The sequence below is a fragment of the Etheostoma spectabile genome, chromosome 7 (genome assembly GCF_008692095.1).
Source record: "Etheostoma spectabile isolate EspeVRDwgs_2016 chromosome 7, UIUC_Espe_1.0, whole genome shotgun sequence".
Lineage (NCBI taxonomy): Eukaryota > Metazoa > Chordata > Actinopteri > Perciformes > Percidae > Etheostoma > Etheostoma spectabile.
This window is the reverse complement of record NC_045739.1, coordinates 12,196,871-12,218,587: the sequence shown is the minus strand read 5'-3', so window position 1 is coordinate 12,218,587 and position 21,717 is coordinate 12,196,871. Positions and strand designations below refer to the sequence as shown.

The following is a 21,717-nucleotide window of genomic DNA, read 5'->3' as shown; positions in this document are numbered from 1 at the left end:
TAAGCCCTCTTAGGCAAAAGAGGGAGGGAGGTGGAGAGAAGGACCTACAGTGCAACATATGGAGTACGTAGTGGGAGTAAAGCACAGCTTTCAATTATCACAATTCTATAAACATGCGGGGTGGAAAAATGAGTAGATAACGCAAGGAGAAAATGAAAGGGGATAATAGACAGCTCAGTCTCGCCATAGGAACTACTACTTGTATTGTCTGGATTTTTTTTCTAAGCCTGCCATAGAAAATAACAGAGAGAACATATAAGAGGAAACCACAATGCTGAATTGATTAGAGACATTCCACACTGTGTGTAGAGAGCTGAGCCCCGCACACAGTCAGCCATCTTCGTCTGTCCCGCCAGAGGCTAAACATGGCCCTGCCATCCCTCCTCCTGGGCCCTAAACCCTGGGAATGCTGCTCACTGTGGAGAGGCCAAAAGACTTGCTAGCCTAATATTGAGGAAAATAAATTAAACAAGGAGAAAAAAAGAGAAAGTGCAAAGAAGCAGAGCAAAGGAGATAGAGGGGAGGGAATGAGAAGAGAGAAAGGGGTTGGATTAAGGTAGGAGGAGCAAGACCATCTCATTTCCTCAGATTTAAAATTACAACTATCCTCCTCCTCCTTTACTGAAACCCCCAGGGTACAAGGCTTCATTCATCGACCTGATATAAATCTAAAAGTCATGCTTTGGGGCCGAGCACAATAGTACCCCTCCTCCCTTCAGTGGCTCAGCCTGGCTTGTGGCATTCTTGGGCACACTCATCAGACAGGGGCTGGATTACAGGAAGGCACTCAAAGGTTATATACTGGGAAATATATGATATATGAATATATGTTTAATTCTTGTGAAAAAAAATCTTAAATGTATCCCTATTAATAAAAAACAAACAAATCAATGCATTCATTGCTGTTCTAAAAGCAGCCTACACAAGCCAGGCACTGTGCAAGTCAGTTCTCCCTCTGACTAGCTAAAGGTGGCCGGCCCCATGGATCCATAATGGCTGTGCAGTTTTCTTTGTGTGGCTGCATGTGTGTGCAGTCAACTCTGGAGCTGGGGCCCCTGTGTATGACCACACCACTACTACAAAGGGCAGACTTTCCTATTAACAAATACAGGCTTTAAATTTTAAAAGAAAAACAGCTCTGTTAAGAGTACACTTAAAAGATGGATTGATTGTGGGACTAATTCCATGTTTTCAAATATGAGAGTGTGAAATCGATAGAGTGCTTTTCCAAAACAATGTCAACCCTAATATTGTTCAATGGTAGGAAGACTGCACGGCAGTTGCACTAAGCAGAGATTTTCTCCCACATCTGTTAACAGTAGCCTTTACAATATGGTCATTGCTTTGCAGCCAAGCCGAGCTGTGACAAAACTAAGAGCACGTTAATACAACCTGTAACCCTTAAATCGAATGCCCTATCCGTTCTACCCACACTGCAACACTAGAGCTTTGCTTTAAACAAAACCAGACCCTCCCGGCACCACACGACAGGCCCCCAGTGCACCTCGTTAACAGGAAACCTCTGTTTATTTTTTCTGCTTTTCAAACACTCTCTTCTTCCTCTGCTAACCCTGTTAGTGACCCCTCCTCCCTTCACTGGTGACATCAGCAGCCAGGATCTATGACTTCCTTCAGGAGGTGGCAGCCAGAAGTAAGAAAAGAAAGACAGATCCCAAACACACAGACAAAGGAGACAGCACAGAGCAGGATAGGGAGGGAGGAAGGAGGGGGAGGTCAAACAGACAAGAGCAGCAGCAGCAGCTCAGTGTTAGCGAGGAATGTCAAGCAGTTCAGCTAGGCTAGCAGGCTACTTAGCTAACAGCTTAGTTAGCGAACGCCCCAGGGGCAGGGTAGGCTTGAGTATGGTGGCTCAGGGCTGGCAGTGGTGTGACATTGACAGGCAGAGGCTCAAAATGGCACGAGGTCGTATTCTGCAAGTGTTCACCTCACCAGCCTCAAGGGGAAAGTAAGCACATTCAAAGAACAAAAGGTTGATTGTGGCATTTGGAGGCAGAGATGGGATCTGGGAGGACTAATCTGCTGCTCCGACATGATAAGATTAGAGAGGGGAGGCAGGAAGAGCTGGCTGGGAAGATCACACATACTCTCGCATAAACACACACCAAGATGATGGATCTGATTGGAAAGGTTTTCCACTCCGCTTTCTCTCTTCCTCATTTTCCTGCTTTCTTTGCTTTATTTTCAACTGCTCTCTCTGAGAGAGATATCGGCCAGCACACCAGCACTCAATAAGCACTTCAATCTGGATGACAGAACACACACACACAAAACTGTATGTGTGTGTACGTACACTGGCAAGGTACAAGAGATCTGATGTGCTTACGCAATCTACAACATTTTAGTGACTGACAAAGGAGGTTGTTTAAAAAAATGCCAGCATGCCGTTTGAGCAAACGCATACATACAAGCCACACACTGTGGTTTGTGTGCGCACACACACACACACACACACACACACACCCACACCCCAACACACACACACACACACACACACACACACACACACACACACACACACACACACACAAATAACAGGCTTTCAGTATAAGCACCACTATTCTTCTCCCAACCCTGCGGTAGAGTGGGGCAGGCTGGGACTCTGTGTCAGAGGTAAGAAAAAGCACCTCTAAATCAGGCTGTCAGAGCCAACAGCAGGATTCCACTCTGCAATCCTCCTCTACTTATGGGCTTCGCAGTGAGCACTTGGCTACTTTGATGAAGGAAGGATAACATGCCTCTCAAGCCTCCTTCTCTTAGGCACATATAATAACACTAAACACATATAATAACACTAAACTAATGCTGATGTTTGTGTGGAGGAACTGTATGCACAACCTGCTTCCCAGCCTGGCAACAAGAACAAATGGAGAGTGTGTGGGAGGCAGAGGGAGGAAGGAGGTGAGGTGAGTCCAAGCTGTAGTGGCGGTGCTGGCAAGACCTTTGTGCCGTGCCTACAGAGGAGTGTCTCTCTCTCTACCTCTCTTTGGCTTGACCTGTTTGGATATTAAATCGGCCCACTCTGTTTTGAACACACTGGGCCCATCTGTCAGCCCGGCTTCATATTAGATTGGATGAGCATTAGCCATTTCAAAGTGGACAGATTTGCTCTTGTTGCTCTTTGTGTGTGTATTGTATGGGCGCCTTTGAACTTGAGCGTCCATGCCTGCCTTACATTTTAAACCCCCATTTCAAGGAATCAAGCAGACATGCATATCTCACTTTATGACAGACTAGTCACTAGTTGTGTCATTGTACAGATTCATGACATACAAGGACACATCTAAGGAAGTTAACAGGTCCTCCTGTCATCCAGGCAAAAAGAGGGACGTTGCAGAGAAGACAGAAAAAGAAGAGAAGAGTTGAGTCACGCGGAACTCAGAGATGATACTAATTAAGACATGAGGGCCACTACTGGTGGATCTTCCTGCCAACCACAGGCACACTTTAAAAACTGGAGAGTCACAAGCACCACACATGACTTTGCTATATCTAAGATCTAGCTCATCAAACACTGTGTTTCACCCCATGCAGATAACAAGCAAGCAGGGCTACTTGCTTTATCTTTTTGTTTTTGTCAAATGTGTCCCAGTGGGAGTGAGTAACTAATGGCAAAATAATAAGAAAAATGTACTATGTTGACCACGTTACCCTCCTTCTAGACAGAAAGGGGCAGTGAGAACACCAGCCTTGTTGCATGCTCCATAACATAGCCAGGTAGTGTCCAACTTAAATATTTGTCTTTGCCTCCAACACACTTTTGCTGCATGGTGGTTTTAGCCAAGAAATTTAAGACAAGTTAAATGAAGGTACATTGAGCAGCAATTTGAAAGGCAAAAGGAGAGAGAATATAAAAAAATACATCCAGTAATGATCATTATCTGCAGATCACAGACACGGAGCACCAGGGACCTGACAACTTGTGTTTAGTGATTTAGGCTACACAGATACACAGGCACTTATTTTTCTTTTTTTTAAGAACACAGACTTGCAAAACTAGCAGGGTATAGACTAGAATGCGGATCCAAGTGAACTTCAAACATAGGCTGTGCGAGGACAGATGGAAGCAGTTAGTAGAGCTCATTTCTGGGTGTTCAGATCATAATACTGACTTTATTTCCCAAGCCTTTGCTATCAGCCAGAAGTACAGTTATAGCCTGCCAGAAAACATTGTCATTTCTGCCTTCAGTCTTTCATTTAGCTGCTTCAAAGCAATCTCACTTTCATACCTGGCTTCCTGCGTGTGTATTGCCCAGAACGTTCTCTTAAGAACTGTCTGCTCTCAAGGTAATACCATGAGTCAGAGAGACACACACACACACACACACACACACACACACACACACACACACACACACACACACACACACACACACACACACACACACACACACACACACACACACACACACACACACACACACCTTTTGCAGTATTTAAATGCCCTGGTGTTTTACTTGGAAGGCTGTTTGCCTGTAATCCTTTGTTTTAGCTTTGCCTTGTTAGCATAGCCTGGGGAGCTAATGAGACATCTTACTAATACTGACTGGACAACTGCTGTGGAGAAAGAGAGGGGGCGTGGACAAAGGATATGAATATTGAGCTGTGTGTGTGGATGTTATATTGGACGTCTGCCCAGCCAGCTAATCCAGACCCTTAGTATATGTATACGTGTGTGTATGTCTGTGTGTACAACTACCAGTGGCAGCCTCCTGAGCAAGGCCTGGGAAGAGAAGGAGCAGTGGGCTGATTAGGCGCTGTAATGTAAGACAGGAAATGAGAAGGCTTGCTGAAGCCAATGCTAATCCATCCCCCCTCTGTATTATTCCCACACAGACACATTTAACTTTCAGGCTCAAGTGTAGGTTAATGCAGTAGTAATACATTTGCAAAGACAATTTGGGTAGGATATGTGGGAAGGGTAGACAAGTCAGAAAAGGTGTTGTGTCTGTGCATGTGGATGTGTGCCACTTCAAAGACTGATGGGGTGTGATCTTTGAGAGGGATGATGAGGGTTGGTAAAATAAAAACTGTATATACATGTATCTATAAGTGCTTTGGAGGTCTTTTCTATGTAAGAGCATAGGTGTGTGAAAAAAAATCGATTTACATTCCTAACGCAATTCAAGCTCAACAGATTCAAAATCAATGCATAGCATTCCAAAAATGTATTCTTTTTTTCTCGTTTTGTAATGGCGTGTGTACTATCACATGGGAAAAGTAACTACATATTGTAAATATATGTTGATATTGAATTGTGACATTTTCTATAAGAGCAGCTGTCAGGCAATAAGACATGTGTCTATAGTGAGCGTGTGTGAGAATGACATATACATAAATACACATATATATATACATATACACATACATATATACACATACATATATACACATACATACATATATACACATACATACATACATACACATACATACACACTCATATGACATACATACAGAGAAACCCAGAGGCTTCTTGTGTGTTGCTCTATATAGTCAGCACATATCAATACACAGCTCAAAGAAATATTTATTGTTCTTCTAGCACATGCCAAAGCTCATTTCCACAAACACACACCCAATCGTTTCTGTGTAAGAACATAAACACACAAACCCAGGAGAGAGGACTGGAAACACACAGCCAGAAATGGAGGCAGAGAAGCAGAGAAGTGCGCAAGTATGCAAAAGGAGATCTTAATTCTGAATGTTAAACTGGACAGACAGCATTGCAGACAACCTTGAAAAGCTCATATCACAGTAAGCTCAACCAGTTGTGATTGTATTGTTTTATCCTGCCACTGCTTCTGAAGATATCCATCTCTCTGTCTCTCTCTTCCCTCTATCTCTGCGTCTGAAGGTGACCTTGTCTGTCTGTCAGTGTCTAGTGATGACACTGGCCCTATCAGTAATACATCATGTAAGCTGTGTATCAGCCAGATGCTGCACTAGCCGAGCAGTGGGTGGTCCGTTAGGCATGCTTGCTATGTACAATATGCAAATAATCACATGCAAATGACCTACCCATATGTGTGACGATATATTAGTGTGGATGCAAATGCAGTAGGCTATCAGATGTGTGTGTGTGTGTTAAACAAACGATTTGAAGAAGCTACAGGTCTTTCACCATATGCAGTAACAGCTCACAAAATCAGAAGGCTCATTGCAGCAACTGTAGTCTAAATGCTTGGGTAGAATGTGATTATAACACACACAGAGAGAGAGAGAGAGAGAGAGAGAGAGAGAGAGAGAGAGAGAGAGAGAGAGAGAGAGAGAGAGAGAGAGAGAGAGAGAGAGAGAGAGAGAGAGAGAGAGAGAGAGAGAGACCAGAAGCTTTAAGCAGCCTCCCACTGTGCTGCAACAAGAGATGTATTGTAGACAACACAGCTGCAATAACAAGGCTGGCCCAGTGCTAGAAGGAGTTGTACTGCATGACTCTCAGTCTAGACCAGCAATAACAGCTGCCATATTGTAACATGATTATGGATGTAGTTTCTGAGTGTCAGAAAGACACCTTTCAGTCCATTAAAACCTCTTTGATTTGACCTGAAAACTAATTTTAAGTCACAGTGAAACTGATTTTTTTTTGTTTTTAATATTTTGCTTCCTTTATTCAATCAATACAAAGTATAACCCCAATCTAGTATTAGTTGGGAAGTCTAAAAAAGGCTCACGTCTGTGTGATAGTATAAGTGATTGAATTTTTATACGTTTCTCTTACGCAATATACTCAACTCACAACTGTCAAGTGGGTATATAGTGTAAAAAGTAGAATACGCCAATGAGACAAAAGAAAATGTAAATTAAGAAAATAATCTGAATAAAAATTAAAAAACAAAAAACAATGCATGCAAACCCCGGTGTTTGATTATTTAACTGACTAATGGTCTGAAACTAAAAATGGGTGGTGTAAGAGCAACATACAAGGTTTGGAAAGGTATAGACTATGGAATTTAATAAGGAAGAAACACCATGCACACTCAGTTTGTATTAACTGAGCAGATGCTGTGTACACAACCGCCAATTCCAAGTGGAAAAATACATCTTTAGGCACAGACCTTACACATTCTGCCGAGACTATAAGAACCTGCTGATATCCTACGTAATGTAATATGATGCTGTATATTTTTGCATTTATTAATTATTTATTTAATTAATTATTTCACTGGATGAAGGTAGCAGAGTGAAGAAGGGAATATAAAATTGAATGAATGAATAACCTTTCATTTAAATTGTTTTGTTTAAGACATTAAGTTGACAAAATATTGGATAAATGGATGACTTTTTACGAATAACTGAAAATATCATGTCCTGATTTTTAATCCCTGCTAATTAAATCTGCAATGTCTCTGCTGCTCACTTCCCAAACACAATGTAACAAAGTAAAATACACATGGATAAGGAAACAATAGCTCACTAATGCAGAACATGGGGGAAAAGATTGGAGTCATGATGAGCATAGTGTGTCAAACATATCGGTCACACACTCACACGCACAAATAGAACGACCACCGAGAGAGAGAGAGAGAGAGAGAGAAAGAGAGAGCGCAAGACAAAGAGGTTGAACAACACACCAGAAGCTATACTCTCTGCAACCGAGGCACATCAAAGCCTTCTCCGCCCATTTATCTGTGTGTGCGCCTGTAAATCAAAAGGCATACTTTGAACACACACACACACACACACACACACACACACACACACACACACACACACACACACACACACACACACACACACACACACACGCTTTATGCAGCAGCAACCAGGGCTGGGTAGGGGAGGTAAAGGATTTTGCTCTAGACTGGGGAATTACTTGCCTCAGCTCACTCTGTCAGGGAGAAGAGGGGGATGACTGTTTACCCGCAGTGAGTGAGACAAGAAAAAAGAAAGAAAAAAGACAGAGGGGTCAGTGCTGTGTCTCAGACAGTGCTTTCTTCTCTGCAAGTCACCTTTTGCTTTACTTTCACCCCCCACTTGCCCCTGCCAACATCATTGAAAGGTGACACACACATCCACCTATCTCTTTAAAAATGGCTGTAAGGTGTGTTAGATAAGAGGCCAGGTCAATGTGATTAGTTTTAACAGCATGTTCAGGGCAAGATATTATATACAGGAACAGTGATAGAAATGCACAAAAACATTTAGAAACCCATTGAGAGGGGAAAACACACACGCACACGCACACACACAATCCCAGTGTGACCATATGGATTGGTGGGAACTTCCTACCCACCGCAGAGGAAGTGTCCGTTTACAGTGTACAGTTCTGTTGTCCGCCGTCACATCCTGTCTCCCAGCTCTAAACGGCAATGCAAAGTCTGTTCGGCTCAGCCCAGTCACAGCTTATAACTTAAATCAAGCAGAAAGGAGACATAGTTCACCATACCATGCAATCAGCATCAGCATGAGAACTGGAACGGCAAACGCAATCTCAAACGACAACGCAGTGGCGGCATAAGGAGAAAGCTTTATGTACCGTAGCTTGTGTGTGAATCTAGTCCCCTTTCAGCCTGTTTTGTTGGCAGATTCTAGCTTCCCTCCTTTACTGTGCCGGTGTTATTAACATCCACCTGTCCTTGGGCGGAGGGCGATTAGGTGTTCTTACAGCTGGCCCTTTGTAACAGAGGGGATGCTTGTAATAGATTGTGTGTGGAGAGTGATGTAAAAGGCTGATGATGGAATAATCCAGCCGACATTGACTAACAGTCTGTGGAATACAACAGGGCGGGGTTATTGATGACTGTTTTTAAACAGCGGGTATTATTGCCATGGCAGCCCATACATTGTCACCGTGTAGCCACGCCCCGTCTCTATCCTGGACCAATGGGCAGGCAGCTGCTGAGCAAACAATAACCAGCAGTGTTGGAATGGTTGAGGGAGAGAGAGAATGCTAAATGTGCCACTTCATCTGGTGATTGACACAAAGCCTCTTGTTTACCGGCACCACAGAGATTTGCATCATTTTACCGTTGCCCTTCCCTCTCTCTTATTTCAGTTCTGTTCCTCTGCGTCCCCTGCTTCACACCCACAATCCTTCCCGTTTGTGGCGGTGCCGCATGAAGTGGATATTACCCCACCCTGCTCCCATGATATTGATCAGCCTCCTCCCTCTCCTCCTTTCTCCTCTCTTCATAGCCCAGTGCATTGATTCCTCCTCTCCCTCTGAGCCCGCCAGCTAGGAGTGATTACACACACGCTTCTCACTTCTCTCTCTCTCCCACAACACACACACACACCACACACACCACACCCACACAACCCACACACCCAGCACACACACACACCACACCCACACACACACACACACAACACACACACACACCACACACACAACACACACACACACACCCACCCACCCACCCCGCACACACATCTTTGTAGGATTATGGGATGTGTAGCCTTTCTTTACTTTAAAGGCTATAAAGCTCAGCGGCTGATGCCCCAGCCCTGTGAAAACACTGCTTCTTTTTATTCAAGGCAACCAATGACTGTTTAGCATGATATATTAACACAATAAACATTGCTGTTATAGCATGTTAGCATAGCACATTGGCAGGCTGGCATACAGCTGGCTTTGCTCTGGTGATTTTTGTCAGGCTGGTGCTAAAGATGGCTGTGGTAGGGTGGGCTCCAGACATCTTGTGATTCTATGCAGAACCACACAGAGCAGATACACACTCCTTATACGGGCTTGTGGAGCTGCGCTCACAAGCAATAGACTAGCAGCTAGCCCACTAAAGTCATAGCAGTTAGATGAAACAGCACACAGTGGGTGTCAGCGCTACATAAACAAAAGACTTTATCAAAGAGAAGAAATCAGCTGTGTACAGTTGTAGGAAATCTGTGAATTGGGAATTTAAAAAAAAAACATCTCCTAGTTGGGTGGAAAGCTACACAGCCTAAATTAATTTCCACACCAAAACCTGAGCTTGGCAAACTGTTCCAGCAGCAAGAGCCCCTGGCTCATCTGCACACACTTGCACATTAACAAGTGAAATACCTACCGTCTCCTGTTTACCAGATACTATCTCTGCTAACAATAGCTGGTGGAGTACTAAAGGTTTTGGATGGGGAGTCCTAGCTGATGATGAGCTAACAAGGGCAGTGTAGGTTGATGTTGCAAGAACAACCACTTATTACTGGTTAACCTCTCCCTGGTAGCAGCAACAATCCAGCAGAGTCTACAGCAACATGCCAGAGATCCTACATATGATAAACACCCTTACTGCCATTTGGCATTTAAATGGCATTTTAGCATGGCAGCAAACAGTTTGCACCTAATTATGACCAGTTGCTGCTGTGTCCTGAGTTAAGCAGGAGTCTCAAACAGCCATCCACACAAGAGCAGGGCTATTAAATCTACTCTCGTAAGAATAACTAATACCTCTGCTATAGGCTTAATGCTGAGGTGGGCTGGATGCGAGTGTTGATAAAGAAGCTTTACAGCATGTGAAATGTTAACAGTCCAAACACAGACCCAATTCCCATCTGGTATAAAAATCTGACCTGAGTGATCCGATCACAAGCAGACAGCTCTAAGTACAGGTGTGAATGCACCCAGGACACATTGAGATCCGATCACTCAGACCACATTCGGAGGTGGTTTAGGACATGTGAGCACATTCATAAAGCAGTGTGTATGCGTACATGTCCTCGGACACAAGTACCGCTGCTCAACAGTGAGCGGAACTAAGTACTTATTTAAAGTGTTTCTCATGTCACAGAAACCACTGAGAGTGAATTGTGTGTTTTGAATGTTATCATCATACTGTCGTTGATGTGTTGCTGTTCCTGTGTTGTCTGCTCTTATATCCCTGGTTGTCTGGAGCTCTGTGCCCCGCGGTTGTCTGGCCATTTTAGTTTTATGAAACGAAATTCCCAAATATGTAGGATATTACTACAGTGTTCTTACGTCACAACTTCTCCTTTTAAGGTTTAATTTCCGATTAATTCTTCACAATAAAAGTCCCCCTTTATTTTGTTATTTAAAAGCTTTTATTATGAAGCAGCAAAATCAGTAAATGTCTTTATCAGCAGCAATTAAATAAAAGAACAAACAACGGCGAACATGATTTTTAAAAAACTTGCTGCCCAACAGCGCTTTTTTAAATCAGTCATTGCATGTTTTTATGTAAAATATATGTGAGAGCAGAACCAGTATGTGCCTGTTTATTTGCATATAGAGTGCGGATGTGAGATCCGATCACAAGTGGTCACTCAACACGCATTTGAAGACACATTTTACTGCCAGCTGTAAACACATTTAGAGCTGTCCACTTGTAATCAGATCACTCAGATCGGATCTCAATATGGTGGAAATGCAGCCAATGATTGGGGGGCAAGGACAGTGAGCATTATAAATAGTAGTAATCAATAGTCTCCCTCTGTACCTTTCACTGTTTTAATTAGCACTGCAACATAACCTCTTAAGACAAGCAAGAGGGACTTATTTTAGTTGTGATCTCAAAAACAGAAACTTACCTACATGAAACTTTCAATTAGCAGCTTCAAAGAAGCTAAAGCAGTGCTTTGACAAATACATATCATCATGCCTCATTATCACTCCAAAAGACAGTCAGCCATCTGTTAACAGCAAGCTCCATCGGTCCCCTACAGGTCCTGTCACAAGTCTACAGGAGAGGAGTGTAAGCACAGGTTCTACTGCGGCATACACGCTAAAGAAATGGGATGTGCGTTTTGTGTAAATGTGTGCATCTTGGCTCTGCAGGGAGGAGAGGACGAGAGGTCACTGTCTATACAAGGAGCACACAGAGGGGGTCTCGATCACCTTCAACACCCCTCCACTTGCTGATGGAGAAAGCCTCTCACATTTATCCGCCAACTCCATTACCCACTCCAACAGGGCTGCACATTAAATCATTCCATTTCACCTGGAGAAGAGAGGGTGAAGGTAGGAGACAGAGAGGTGGGAGGAAAACGGGAGTTGTTTTCTTCCCCCGCTGTCCTTCCTAGCTGGTGTGTGAAGCGATTTGGACATGCCCACATGCTGGGTCACCATCGGTAATGGGCCCAAATCAGACCCCCATCCCACAATACCGCGAGGCACAAGATTTATCACAAGGACCAGACAGTAAAGGAGAGGAAGAAAGGAGAAGTCAAAGAGAAATAATGTGGAAGAAGGTGATGTAAGATATGATGGAAGCCTATTAAGAGTAATTCTCAAATGGGGAGGGCATTATGGCAATCTATAAATGGGCTGTTAAGCTCAATAGCCCTAGGTTAGCTTGTCGTGGTGCTGCAGTGAAACTCTATATTGCTGACTGTTAGTCCTAGCGTAAACAAGCAGCTGGTGGCATCTGGATAGAAAAAAATATACTTAAAATGTTGTGATTATTTCAATTAGCTCCAGAGCAAGTAAGAAGAGGAAATGAACCAGAATGTCAGACAAAGCTCCAAACACAGATTGCCTGCATGGTAGCAGCTTGCCATAACAACTGTATAGGGTAAGAGTAGAAGCCATTGGATAAAAGGCATGGGGATTTGACAACTGTACAAAAAGGGACTTATGGGAGGTCTGCATTTTCTTAATAATTTCAATAAGATAGTACTTAGGCTAATTTAACAGTAGGCTTTATAACACAGACTTTCCTCCCTCTGCTCTGCACAAGAGTTAACTGCCTGCTGGAACAAAGGTGGCTCTGTTCACAAACACAACACTGCCAAACTGTTAAGTACATTCCTATAAAGAGAAGAACAAAGAGCGTTTGAGCGTGGCGGGAGCAGAAGTGAATACAGTTACTGTGGGGATAGCACAGCTCGTCCCTTTGATGGCAGGAAATGTCTTTACCATCGCGGATAGTGTATATGCTGCTTCATAACGTACTGTTTAAGGATTAAGGCAACAATAAAATCAACTGGTAGTAGCTTGAAATCTCAGTAGAGCCGATGTTTGTGAGAAAAATGGGGATGAGGAGGTGGCAACGGAAGTATGGGTATGTGCTGCGAACAGCAGACGATTATAGGAGATGGAAGAGAATTTTGAGGTTTGATGGAAAGTTTTGTGGTAAGCACAACAGAGGACTTGAAGGTTACACAACGCAAGATTAATGAAATGTGCAATATTTTTGTGTGTGGTACAAGTCACAGAAATGCACAAAAACCTATGTCCAGAATAAATGACGTGTGTGTGCATGTGTGGTGAAGCATCTCCAAGCCCTCGCAGATGTCGTTCCCTTGGCGTGATCCATTGGCGGTGACAGACAGACAAACACAATTTAGACTTGCCCATAAAAGCACAACACTACTCACTGCCACTGCAGGTGGAAATATGAATTCTTCTTCTGTGTTCCAGGAAAGACTAGTTTAAGTCTAAATTTAGCATTAATGCAAATCTGAAAAACCTCTTTTTTCCCTTATTCCCTTTCTTATTTTATATGTTTGATACTATATACTGTCATAAATACTGATCTTTTTGTGCTTATTGGCTGGTTAGGCTGTGCTAAATTAATCACTGGGGTTATTAGTGCATTTCATGGTTCAAAGAATATTAAAAATCTACAAAAAAATCCACATTTGACAGTAAAAGCTTGAGTTATGACCCCTTCAAGTCCTGTTTGTTGCTTATGGAGCTTCTTTGTTCTTTGGTTTCTAGGTTTAAGAGATGGTTTTCTTGTTCACATACTGACTGGACAGAGTTGTGCTTAAACTGCATGTGAGAGATCATAAACAGACTGATATTCCCCTTTCATGATCAAAACGTGCAAATGTGAACCAGTTGCGCTGCATTAAATCAACAAGCATTCAAAGATGGAGAATATATAAAGCTAGCAGTGAGTCAAGCTATAGCATGTTACAAAATATGTACAAAATATCAGAGGGTCGGTATGAGATTGCAGTGCTGCTGCAGGGGAGCTGCTGGAGATGGCAGCCTGTGGTGATGTTGCTGTTGTTTTAAGGGATGTGAGGCAGCGGGCTCCAAGGTACAAAGTGTCAACATTTCTCATTCCTCACAGCATCCCTGAAATTTCCTCCTCTCGAGCCTGCTCCTCTATCTGACCAATGCCCTTGCCCTTCTTCCCTCCTTCCTTCCTCCCTTTGCTCTCTCTACTGGTGAGAGTTAATTTGCACCATGTGTTCTTTAACGGAAAAAGAGGGGGGGAAAGAGGGCCCTAGTTGAAGCGTGTGAACCCAATACCACTGTAAATCTCCACTTCCACAGAGTTATCCTCTCGCCCCTCCTCTTCCTCTACTCCTGTTCTCTCTCATTCTTTTTTTATTGGCATGTCACACATTGGACAAGCTGGAAATTACACTGAGCTGAGCACTAGTGGTGAAGCACGCCAGATACCCACTTAAGCTGAGAGAGCGGAGAAAAGTGGAGGGTGGAAAGGAGAAAAATAGGGGACAGGAGGGAAGTGGAAATGAAAAGTGGGAGAGGACAAGGAGGTGGGGTGAAATTAGCCATCCATTTTCAGAGCAGAGGCCAATCCAATTAAAGCTTGACCAATCCACACAAATGTGTTTAGTGTCTGGTTACTACACTCAGCACTGGGTGGCCGGGCCAAGCCAAGCGATTCTCTTCTAAATACAATACTTGCAGATACTACCTGAGATACTAACAGCTAAAAATGATTAGCAAAGTAATAATTAAGGGAGTTATCTGCAATTCTATGGTATCTACAGTGGAAACTATCCAGCCTCAGAGATTGTTAGACACTATGAACATTAGCCTACTTCAAAGGACCCTTTGCCCTCTAATTTAGCAACACCTATGAAGGAGTCAACGGTTTTAATTTGAAAGGAAGACCAGGACAGGTAATTAAACAGCCCCTGCCATTATTTTCATATAGAACCACAGGGTTGGGAGTCCTGTAGATTCTAAGAGCTTCAAATCTACCTGCCTTTTTTTGACGTCTTAGTAACATTTGTTTTCTCACTTTCTTATCAAAGCTATTGCCAAAGAAGATAACACTGTCTGTTTGCTCTTCTGCTTTAAGATAAAAATGTAGTGCTCCACGCTGAAGCGCAGTGAATTTGCTTCAGATGTTAGTGAAGACATCAGAGGAGACATTTTCACTTGTGATGTGCCGGGGGAAAAAAGAAAAGTGTCTATGGAGCTGCTGAATATTTCATAACAACTCAGTAACAAGGAGATAAATTAGCGCGCGTGCGCACACACACACACACGCACGCACGCACGCACACGCACACAGTATATACAGTGGCTTGAAAAAAATTCAACCTTTTAAGGACCAATTTTCTTTGTGAATGAGTAATGTATTTCAAAATAAAAGTTCTTAAAATCATCACATATCCTTCACCATACATAGAGATTGGCATGGTTTTATTTCAGTTAGCTTAATAGCTGGTTTGATTGGCATTGAGAAATGATTTTATGGAAAGTTCCCCATGCCTATCTCAATGTATGGTGAAGGGTATGTGATGATGTAGGGTTATTTTAATTCCAAAGGCCAAGGAAACTTTATCAGGATGCATAGTATCCTGGATCCATGAAATTACTGGCCTTTAAAAATAAAAATCTGCCTGCTTCTATGGGAATTTAACATAGTATACTTATGCCCCCCTGTATTTTTTTACAATACATAATTAATTCACAAAGAACATTGGTGTCCTTAAAAGGTGGGATTTTCCTAAATAGTTTTAATTAAGGCATTAAGATCAATTTCCAAAAGATGTTTTTTTAAATTTGCATGCATCTGTGTGTTTGTGAGTGAGACGCAGCCAAGCCGGTGAAAGTAAACTCAACTAATGAAACTCCAAGGAGGAAGGCTAGGCAAAAGGCTTCTCTACTGAATAATTTAGCAGTGGTGGGTCAAAGAGGTGGCTATTGATTGAGCTTTTAAAGAGTCTTATGAAAATGCTTTGGCCGCTAGCATGGCCCTTCAGCCCAACCAACCCCCACTGTCCCGAGGCTGCACCCTCTCCATCTGGGAAGGTAATCACCACTCATAAAAACACACACAAAACCCCATTTTGATTTCAGTCTGTCTCTACTTCCCCTCCCCTCCCATCTTCTATCCTAGAGAAAGAGATCCTCCTATTGGTTGAACAACTAGTTTCCATAGCAGCATTTAGCTAATGCACAGGGAGAGCAGTGAGGGTGAGAGGGAAAAAAAGTGTTATCTGTCCAAAAAGATAAAAAGAGGGGGATCTGAAGGAGAATAAAAGCAAGGAGTAAGGGGGAGGGTTGGGTAGGTTTGCTTTTATACCCATGAGCAGAGCTGAATACAGCTTCCCGTACTGGCCGAGTCTGAACTATGTTGTTATCTCAACCTTGCCATTTGTAATGCTTTTTTATTCATTGCTGTGCTCTTGTGGACAATCAATTTCACCTGCCTCCCCAAAGGGAGACAGAGCTGTGTACGCATCTGAGAGATATGTGCCTGTCTACCTGTCTACATCTGATTTGAGAAATGCACCGAGCCTGCAAACTGACACCAGAGAAGGACTAGCACTTGTCAGTCTTGCAGATTGTGTCTGCTTAAAAACACACTTGCATAGTAACAGCAGCTGCTGCAGCTAGTGACCCCAACACCTCAGCTAAATGACCTAATGTTACCACAAAGAACGGCATTAATAGCTTTACCTCAGTGAAATTTCAAGTGTGCAGCGACAGCAAAGGAGGGAGAGAATGGGAGGGGGTGGGAGTGGAGCATTAATCAACACAGTCATAATGGGGAAAGTCACCTGATACTGCCAAAGCAGCAGTTAAAAATCCTTTGCTCACAGGGTCTAGTCACAGCCAACTGTGAGGGGAGGAGAGGGAGGGGGCTATTTATCAAACAAATGTAGGTAATTTGAATATGATTTGATTCGTTCAGATTGAAAAAATTATTCCACTTCATGTGCTAACCTGCTCAAGACGACCACAGTAAGGAAGTATCAATATCAGCAACAATTTCTGGTCTGTTTTCCTTTTGTCAGTAAGTGACAATGAACGGCCATTCAGGGTGTAGGAGCTGTTGTGCTGTGGTTCTTTTGCTTAAAGGCTGCTACTCAATAGGCAACATTACAGACCGAATGCTTCAATCAAACAGCTTGCAACAGCCTCGGCTGGAGTGCCATGTCTATAGACGCCTAGATGCCTTGTCAAAGCTGCGTTCTCACAGACACTTAAGACAGCTCCACACACAATTGTGAAAGGCTGCATCTCCACATGTTCATGTCTGTAAAATGTACCAGCTCGCTTAAAGCAGCTGAGTGGACCGTGGAATGAAAGGAAGAGCTGAGGATCACTCACACTCACATGCACACACACAAAAAATTGCCCCTAATGAGGGTAGCGCCCCTCTCTCAAGAGATGGCTGAGGCTGCTGCTCTACTCGATAAATATTAACAAGAAGTGCGACTGATGGCGGTGCTCACTGATCCATAATTGCATTTCAACATGTTTGATGGGGGTGGGTGGTCGTGAAGGGAGCAATAGGAAGATAAAAAGAAGGAACTCAGCCTTCTAGGCAATGACAAGAGACAAGTGATGCCTGTCTAGTCAACCTTCAACCATCATCTAAATGGCTTAGCACAACTCCGACTTTTTGGTAAAAGAAATTAGTCTGACGTTTCTCCTTCTGTTGACTCAACGATAGAAATACAATCTTATTTCTATGGACTCACCACTACATGCATCACAGAGCACTGATGCTGCAGCTTTACATAAAAGGACAAATCTAAAGGAAGGATCAGAGGGATGGCAGGAAACTCCACTTAATAATGCCACGTTGTGCATTAAGTGATATTTTTTGCATGGACCTGAATATGTGCAGACAAGCTAGCCACAAGATAATTAGCCAGCGGATCTCATTGTTAAGCTAATTCTCAGCCCTTTGGATTCCATTAGGACTGTACTCAGGGTCCACGGAAAATCGAATAACTGCTTGGGTTACGCATCCGTATTTATGCACATATATTTGCATTTCTTTTTTAATTATGGGCTTTGAATAGGTGGCATTTTCCAAGGCTGTACGATAAGCACCAGCTTATACCATCAGGAAACAGTTGTGGGAGATACAATTAACATGTATCTCCCACATGTATGCGTGTATGTGTGTAGTTGAGGTGTACGTGTTGTTTACATGACAACTGGGAGAGCTATGCTGTTATGTCCATCCAACACAAACATGCATTGAATACATATGTAACCACACGTGGATACAGTGAATATGACCTAGTTACAGACCAAGAACTATGGATTGTGTTCATAAGTAATGAATGTATTTTATAAGGTGATCATATCCAACATGTTTATAAAATAATTTTAACTGTATAGCATTTTAATCTTGCACCATTGTTTTAAGACTGGATGGTATTTAAAAAATTTCAATCGAAGAAGTAGCTAGATAAATTACTGCAGGGTAAATTTGGTGTTTTACGTATGAATAAAACATAACTGCATATTCTTTTATAGTCGTAAAAATAATTGTGACATGATGCAATGTTCAGTGAAACTGTAGAACACTATCATTTGCCTTTTTTCATATCCTTCATTTTTATTTGCCATTTGCTAATAAAGTGATTTGGCTTCCCCATCAATTGTTTCAATAGTTTTTAAAACATAAATGAGGTGATATATCTTTTCACAAACACTAGATAAGTTCACCCATCACAAGGAGATAACGTATCAAATCGTTTCTAAATGTAGCTAAGTTTACATGGCTAGGTGAGCATTTGAGAATCACAAATGCTATCAACAGATATTGGAAAAAAATGTAACACATTATAATAGCAGTTGAATTTTTTTTTTTTAACAGATAAATGCAGAGCTGACACTAATTTTGAAAGATAAATTCATACCATTCCTGCTTCATTTGACAGTTCCCAGCTAAGAGAGAGTAAATATGAGTGAAGGGTGACATGACAAAATAAATTGGCAAAATCACTAGGGGTACACAAGCAATATGAGTGATCAGGATGTTTCTTTGCGTCAGTTCAAACAATTGACCATGTGTATCCTTACTAATTAGACGTCCAGGGGTCACACGACCCCACATGAACAAGTCTTGCATGTGAGACGTAAGGCCAAACGCTGATCAATAGGAGCTAAGGTTTATAGGCAATTTACTTTTCTTTCCAACAGCACACCTTTTGTTTGAACACAGCTCATCAATTAGATCATCAAACGTCAATAACTTTCAATTACAAACTTGTGTACAATGTACATGGGCCTGTTATTTGACAGTGCTGGAAAGCACACGCACACGCACACGCACACGCCACACGCGCACACACACAACACACACACACACACACACACACACACACAGAGTATACCGGTCATTTGACAAACCAAATCCCTCATCCTTGTAAGCTGATCAGGCTTGCAACATATGAGCTGGATTCCTGGCACAATAATTGCATTGTACATGGCATCTAATTAAATGTCCAATAGGAGGGAGATCCACGAGGAGAGTTAAGTGTGGGTGTGTGCTTGTGTGTCTGCATGTGCGTGTTGGCGTACTGGGCTCCTCAATCCAGTATGCATTCCCCAGAGGGAGAAACACTGCAATCACTCCATTAGCAAAAGAGGGAGGGAGACATGGATGCAAGGAGTAAGAGAGAGGGATGTGGGAGAGGGAGGGAGGACAGAACACAGCTGACGTGGCCAATAACAGCAAATGAGGTTAGATACAAGCAGATAGGGAAGTGGGGGTGGGGGGGTCAATGAGCGCCGAGGACATGGACACAATGACTGGAACATGGGATGGGAGGAGCAAGGGAGTGAGGTGAGTGACAGCAGATAAAGAGGAGTGGGGATGCGGTGTGAATAAAGTGTAAAAACAGATGACAGAGTGAGAGGGAGAGAAATAGAGACAGAGGAGACAATCAATGTAAGAAAAGCAGGATGGATTGGTGAAGCCAGGGTCAACGGGCAAATATGGCTGCAGATTGTTTAGGGCTCAATTACCGTCAGATGGCTTATTGTCTCAGCATGCAACTCACGAGTGTGACTGTGTAGCGTTGAAACAGATATACTGTACATGTACACAAACTGCATGATCATGATATAACATTGTGATACACACACACACACACACACACACACACACACACACACACACCACACACACACACACACACACACACACACACACACACACACACACACACACACACACACGGCCAGCTCACTGTATTACGCCCATCAAAAATAGATTGTCGACACAATTCAAGGTCATGGCAGTGGGTGCAAACTGAAACTAGCCCTTGTGGGAAAACACACTGAAGGATTGTTGACCTAATAGATCACATCAGAGGGAATAAAAGAAGTATACCTTAGTATTTTTTATACTTGATCTTGATTAACTTGTTTTGTGTGCATCTGTAGCGCAAATTCACATTTTATGTTAATATATTTCTCTATATATATGATATAATGCCAGTGTTTAACTTCTAAGTTGTGTAAATCATATTTACTTTTGTTATTCGCCCCCCCACCCCCTTTTTTATAATCTTTACATGGACATGAAAAAAACCTGATGATTGACCAGCTGCATTTCGATGTCTTGCTTCCACTCCTGATTTTATTTAATACCTCTAACGGTTAAAATGGCCTCCTACTGGTCACCTCTGTATCTGGGCAGACATTTTAGGAGGAAGGCAGGAGATGGATATCTGTATGGATGGATTGATAAGTCACAGAGGTTACAGTGGGCAGCACAGATGCCACTGTTGAGTAAACAAGTAGGGAAATTGATGAGCAAATGTTCAAAATGGATTTTTTATGTACTTGTTATTGCTGAATGACTGTGATGTGGCGCTCATACATGCAACAAAACTAGTCTCAGAGTGCGAGAAAGAAAGATATGGGGAAACAAAGAAGCAGGCTTTAATCCTTGTTCTTCCCCGCACAGGATAGATTGATGGCTGCATTCGTATTTCTACACATGACTAATTGGATTCACAGGTCATTAGATAAAGTACACGAGTGAGACTGTTACTGCCTAAAGACTGAGGGAGGAGAGAGAGAGACAGGAAAAGGGAAGGGTGGGAGACAGGCAATATTGACGAGGTTGTTTGGTTCAGGACCAATGAAATTTCATCCCCCTGTGCCGTGCCTCCAAAGCCCTGTTTCCGCACACCGGGGGGTTAATCGATAATTTGTGCGGCAAGAAAAAGTGGGGGTCGTAGACAGAGGGACGAGAGAACAGAAAATATATAGAACAAGTTGACATCTAATGCATGGTTTACTTCCACGTTGTCTGTTGTCTCTCCTTTTCAAAATATTGTGGCAAGAGAAGGAAACGAGATTACACTGACCATTATGTCCCACTAAAGAGCAGGAGGAGTGGATGAAAATTTATTTTTTCTTTGTGCCCCAGTTTTGAGAGCAGGGTGACATGGTAGATGTTAAGTTGGTCAGCTAGATGGTACTTTATACCAACATGCGCAATTACAACCTAAATCAGCTACTATCCTCAAAGATAATTTTGTGCAGGTCTAGTAAATAGAGATTACGAGTTTTCAATGTAGTTAGCATAGTGACAATCACTTGTGATTTGTAGCCCAGCAACAAAGCGAGCTCACTAAAAACGCTGTACTTGTTTGAGAGCCAGCGGGGCTTGTTGTTTTAACATAGGGGGACAAGAGTACAGACTGCTCAGACACATACAGGCATGCAGATGGCTGTTCATTAATTACAGATAGATGGGGGAGGGAGCAACAGAGAGCGAGAGACACCAAGAAAGCGAGAGAGAGAGAGAGAGAGAGAGAGAGAGAGAGAGA

General features: G+C 42.7%; 1 protein-coding gene across 5 annotated transcripts in view; it reads right to left on the bottom strand.

The window, feature by feature from the left end:
- rerea (arginine-glutamic acid dipeptide (RE) repeats a) overlaps positions 1–21,717 on the bottom strand; it is a 143,514-nt gene that overhangs the window by 41,413 nt on the left and 80,384 nt on the right. The window lies entirely within an intron of this gene.